This window comes from Piliocolobus tephrosceles, chromosome X (genome assembly GCF_002776525.5).
Source record: "Piliocolobus tephrosceles isolate RC106 chromosome X, ASM277652v3, whole genome shotgun sequence".
NCBI classification, from domain to species: Eukaryota; Metazoa; Chordata; class Mammalia; order Primates; family Cercopithecidae; genus Piliocolobus; species Piliocolobus tephrosceles.
In genome coordinates, this window is record NC_045455.1 from 38,628,633 (window position 1) to 38,634,793 (window position 6,161).

General features: G+C 38.4%; 1 protein-coding gene across 15 annotated transcripts in view; it reads left to right on the forward strand.

Moving 5' to 3' along the window:
- MYCBP2 (MYC binding protein 2) overlaps window positions 1–6,161 on the forward strand; it is a 282,822-nt gene that overhangs the window by 92,955 nt on the left and 183,706 nt on the right. The window lies entirely within an intron of this gene.

Below are 6,161 nucleotides of genomic sequence, written 5' to 3' on the forward strand. Positions count from 1 at the left end.
TTCTCATTGGTTTCAAAGAACATCTTTATTTCTGCTTTCATTTCGTTATGTACCAAGTAGTCATTCAGGAGCAGGTTGTTCAGTTTCCATGTAGTTGAGCGGTTTTGATTGAGTTTCTTAGTCCTGAGTTCTAGTTTGATTGCACTGTGGTCTGAGAGACAGTTTGTTATAATTTCTGTTCTTTTACATTTGCTGAGGAGTGCTTTATTTCCAATTATGTGGTCAATTTTGGAATAAGTGCGATGTGGTGCTGAGAAGAATGTATATTCTGTTGACTTGGGGTGGAGAGTTCTATAGATGTCTATTAGTTCCGCTTGGTGCAGAGCTGAGTTCAATTCCTGGATATCCTTGTTAACTTTCTGTCTCGTTGATCTGTCTAATGTTGACAGTGGAGTGTTGAAGTCTCCCATTATTATTGTATGGGAGTCTAAGTCTCTTTGTAAGTCTCTAAGGACTTGCTTTATGAATCTGGGTGCTCCTGTATTGGGTGCATATATATTTAGGATAGTTAGCTCTTCCTGTTGAATTGATCCCTTTAGCATTATGTAATGGCCTTCTTTGTCTCTTTTGATCTTTGATGGTTTAAAGTCTGTTTTATCAGAGACTACGATTGCAACCCCTGCTTTTTTTTGTTCTCCATTTGCTTGGTAGATCTTCCTCCATCCCTTTATTTTGAGCCTATGTATGTCTCTGCATGTGAGTTGGGTCTCCTGAAGACAGCAGCCTGATGGGTCTTGACTCTTTATCCAGTTTGCCAGTCTGTGTCTTTTAATTGGAGCATTTAGTCCATTTACATTTAAGGTTAATATTGTTATGTGTGAACTTGATCCTGCCATTATGATATTAACTGGTTATACATTATGATATTAACTGGTTATTTTGCTCATTAGTTGATGCAGTTTCTTCCTAGGCTCGATGTTCTTTACATTTTGGCATGTTTTTGCAATGGCTGGTACCGGTTGTTCCTTTCCATGTTTAGGGCTTCCTTCAGGGTCTCTTGTAAGGCAGGCCTGGTGGTGACAAAATCTCTAAGCATTTGCTTATCTGTAAAGAATTTTATTTCTCCTTCACTTATGAAACTTAGTTTGGCTGGATATGAAATTCTGGGTTTAAAATTCTTTTCTTTAAGAACGTTGAATATTGGCCCCCACTCTCTTCTGGCTTGTAGAGTTTCTGCCGAGAGATCTGCTGTCAGTCTGATGGGCTTCCCTTTGTGGGTAACCCGACCTTTCTCTCTGGCTGCCCTTAAGATTTTTTCCTTCATTTCAACTTTGGTGAATCTGGCAATTATGTGTCTTGGAGTGGCTCTTTTGGAGGAGTATCTTTGTGGCGTTCTCTGTATTTCCTGAATTTGAATGTTGGCCTGCCCTGCTAGGTTGGGGAAGTTCTCCTGGATGATATCCTGTAGAGTGTTTTCTAATTTGGTTCCATTTTCCCCCTCACTTTCAGGCACCCCAATCAGACGTAGATTTGGTCTTTTTACATAATCCCATACTTCTTGCAGGCTTTGTTCATTTCTTTTTCTTCTTTTTTCTTTTGGTTTCTCTTCTCGCTTCATTTCATTCATTTGATCCTCAATCGCTGATACTCTTTCTTCCAGTTGATCGAGTCGGTTACTGAAGCTTGTGCATTTGTCACGTATTTCTCGTGTCATGGTTTTCATCTCTGTCATTTCGTTTATGACCTTCTCTGCATTAATTTGTCTAGCTGTCAATTCTTCCACTCTTTTTTCAAGATTTTTAGTTTCTTTGCGCTGGGTACGTAATTCCTCCTTTAGCTCTGAGAGGTTTGATGGACTGAAGCCGCCTTCTCTCATCTCGTCAAAATCATTCTCTGACCAGCTTTGATCCGTTGCTGGCGATGGGCTGTGCTCCTTTGCAGGAGGAGATGCGCTCTTATTTTTTGAATTTCCAGCTTTTCTGCCCTGCTTTTTCCCCATCTTTGTGGTTTTATCTGTCTCTGGTCTTTGATGATGGTGACGTACTGATGGGGTTTTGGTATAGGTGTCCTTCCTGTTTGATAGTTTTCCTTCTGACAGTCAGGACCCTCAGCTATAGGTCTGTTGGAGATTGCTTGAGGTCCACTCCAGACCCTGTTTGCCTGGGTATCAGCAGCAGAGGTTGCAGAAGACAGAATATTGCTGAACAGCGAGTGCACCTGTCTGATTCTTGCTTTGGAAGCTTCCTCTCAGGGGTGTACTCCACCCTGTGAGGTGTGGGGTGTCAGACTGCCCCTAGTGGGGGATGTCTCCCAGTTAGGCTACTCAGGGGTCAGGGACCCACTTGAGCAGGCAGACTGCCCCTTCTCAGATCTCAACCTCCGTGTTGGGAGATCCACTGCTCTCTTCAAAGCTGTCAGACAGAGTCATTCGCGTCTGCACAGGCTTCTGCTCCTTTAGCTGAGCCCTGTCTCCAGAGGCACAGTCTACAGAGACAGGCAGGTTTCCTTGAGCTGCTGTGAGCTCCACCCAGTTCGAGCTTCCCAGCGGCTTTATTTACCTACTTAAGCCTAAGCGATGGCGGGCGCCCCTCCCCCAGCCTCGCTGCTGCCTTGCGGTTAGATTGCTGCAGACTGCTGTGTTAGCAAGGAGGGAGGCTCCGTGGGCGTGGGACCCTCCCGGCCAGGTGTGGGATATATTCTCCGGTGTGCCGGTGTTACAGCGCAGTATTTGGGTGGGAGTTACCCGATTTTCCAGGTGTTGTGTGTCTCAGTTCCCCTGTCTAGGAAAAGGGACTCCCTTCCCCCTCGCGCTTCCCAGGTGAGGCGATGCCTCGCCCTGCTTCAGCTCTCGCTGGTCAGGCTGCAGTAGCTGACCTGCACGGATTGTCCGGCACTCCCGAGTGAGATGACCCCAGTACCTCAGTTGAAAATGCAGAAATCACTGGTCTTCTGTGTCGCTCGCGCTGGGAGATGGAGACTGGAGCTGTTCCTATTCGGCCATCTTGCTCCGCCCCCCCCATTTGGGTATTTTTAAATGCTTGATATAATGAATAAAGTTGTAGTAAACACCTTTGAGGTGAAATCCTTTAAAAATATTTTAGAGTTTTCTTTAGGATAGATTCCTAGTGTGCAGTTACTAGGTCAAAGGATAATAATTTTTAAGATCCTGAAATGTATCACCCAGAGCTTTCTGAAAGGCTTGTACTATTTAACACCGCCACTTATTCCATGCTTTCTGCCTGTGTGCCTACAGATGAACTCTGAATTACCCATTGTCTACACATGAGTGTAGCTTCTATTCTAAACCTGGTTATCTCATACCCCTATTTTATTCACTTCTCTCCCAATGAAAGAAAGAAATCACTGAGTTCTATTTATTCAGCCTTCTTAATTCTTTAATAGCTTTTTAATATCTACTTTTCAGAATTTTACTGTTTCCTTTGCTGAGGCTGCTTCTCTTCTTTGCCTGAATGACAGCAAAAAGCCTTTTAACTGGCCTTACCTCCACTCTTATCATCTTCTAAGCCATTAGCCACCTTCTTTCCAAAATATTCATTCTGCAATACAGATCAGATCAGTAGCACTTCTCTGTTTAAAACCAAAAGGCTGTTCATAGTCCTTAGGATGAAGGGTACACTTTTATCTCTACAGCCTCATCTCTCTCTATTCTCATTTCTTTTCCCTATCCCCTCTTTTTTTCCCCCTATCTCTGAACCTTTGTGCTGCTTGCTACCTCCTTTATTTGACCTCATCTTATGTGGTGGTTTCTTTTATCTCTATACTGTCTACCTTCCGACCTTCAAGTTTTGTTGGCTCCTCCTCCAGTTTGTGTGCCTCCTTTAGTCATAGCACACTGTCATAATTTCTTGTTTAGTTGTGTGTAAACCCTCCCTCCCCTCATTAGAATGTGAGCTTCTTGAAGCAGAGATTGTATCTTGTTTATCAAGGTTCCCAGAACTTCACATGGTACCTGTTAGTACCATGATTTGTAGTATGTCTTTGTTGACTAATTGAAAGCAGTTTAGGGACTTACCATCTCTAGAATGAAGTTTTATGGTATAAAAAGGTTTTCATTATCTGCTTTTTTGGATGCCTTTCCAAACAAATTTCCCAAGACTTTTGCTCCTTCACATATACTCTGTAAAAGTCAGCTACGTGTGTTTTTAATGACTATACAATACTGTTTAACATCTTTACGCTTTTATAAAATCCTAATTTATATCCTATTCCTTTTAACTGGAATGCCCTCCCTTCCTTGCCTTTTCTCTTGTTAAACTTTTTGTCATTCTTTGAAACCTCGCTGATTGTCCTGAGTTTATTTAACATCTTTTCATCCTTCAGGATGTAGTGTGTATAGATTTCTTTTATAGCATTTATTGTAATATTTCATAGCTTGTGTTTTTCTGTTTTTTTTTCCCCTAGTGGACTGAGTTCCGATGAGAGCTATATCTTTGTCATTATATTCATTTCACCTAGTGTCTGCTAAATAAAAGATTATCAGGAAATTTGGTGAATAAATTAGTGACTCAGCTATATTTGAAGAAACATTATTTTAGCCCATGGGATACAATATTATTTTAGAGCCTGATTGCTTTTATTTTTAGACATGATTGCCCCTGGGCCTTTTTGATTTATAAATCAAAAGATTCTAAAAAGATTGAATTTAGCAAGACACTAAATGGGTGTGGGTGTAATGTATTTTCATGAGGAGAAACAATATTGTAGACAGACCATAGAAATCAGAAAATGGTAATATAACAATATTATTACCTTAATAGCTATAACTTTTTTATATAGTTGAAAAATACTTTTTATAGTAATTTACATATCTGCTTTGTAACAGTTGAGAAATAATGCATGTTAAGAAAATAAGACATTTTGTTCATATTTGAAATACCAATTTTATTACATTTTAGAAATGGAACTCAGTTTACATAACCTTAGCTTGAAAATAATTGGTACTGCATTACTGGGAAATAACTTACTCTTCTGTTAACATTAAATTAGCATGTTTCTATCTGTAGTAGTCATAGAATATGTTATTCATGGTTTTTCATACAATTTGAGGTATTTGCATTCTTGTTTATATCTGGAAACATAATTGGAATATGGTTCCTTTACCCACTTGTACATTTAATTTAGGGTACTTTGGCATTGAATTTGACATTTATGAAATTTTATTAGAGAGCAATAGGCTTAATTTGTCCCATCATTAGAAAAATTAATTAAACTGAAGATCAGTAGGGAATCATGAAAAAACTTGTTTTAATTAAAAATGTTCATTGCTTATATAGTGTCATAATTCCTGTTTCAGTTAATGGTAACCTGTCAAATTTAGAGTGTTTTCAAATTTGAAGACATTTTTGATGTTGTTAAAACTCAAGGAAACTTAGTTCTGCTGTATAAGAAAAAAACTAAAATTTTAAGTTATAACTTAAGTTTATTTTTCTTTTCAAGGTAAATGTTAATGGGAAAAGTGATTTATTTTATTTTATTAAAATAAATTTGGCTGTAGATTTTTTACTTAAATACCATATAAGTGGAAAGAACTATAACCTGTGTGGGTATGTATTTGTATATGTATATATATGTACCTAGTGGCATTTTAGAAGAAATGATTTAATGAAAAATGTGTCCAAAATGTTATTTGGGTTAAGTGCCCCCTTTACCATCAATATGAAGCCCAGGCTCCTTCCTTTCTGTCTCTCTCTTGTTCTCTCTCTGTGTGTGTGTGTGTGTGTATACATATATCTATATGCAGAATATAGACATTTTTGTTTTGTTTTTGATCATCTGGTTTTCTTAACCTCTATGATGTGTAGTAAACTTGGTAACATTTTTATTTTGGTTTTGTAGCAAGATTAATACAAATATTAAACCTGGAAGACCTTGTTAAAACGTAATGGTTAATTTAAAAATTAGTTTTTATGTTTCAGTGGGAAAGATATTTGTCTTCAGTGAACACATGGCTTACTGACTGTGAATATATATGATATTAAAAAGTATTTGTAAGATAATTTGATTGATTTAAATTGAACTTCTCCATTATCTATTTGAGACTAGTAGTAACTACTCAATAATTTTATAAGTATAGAAGATGGGATTTGTACTTTATAAATTATATTTAAGGTATTAACTTTTATGTGAAATGGTGAGTAGGTTATGGGTGGGGGTGGGGAGCTGGAGTGGGGAAATTGGAAGAAAAGTATAATGTCCAAAAC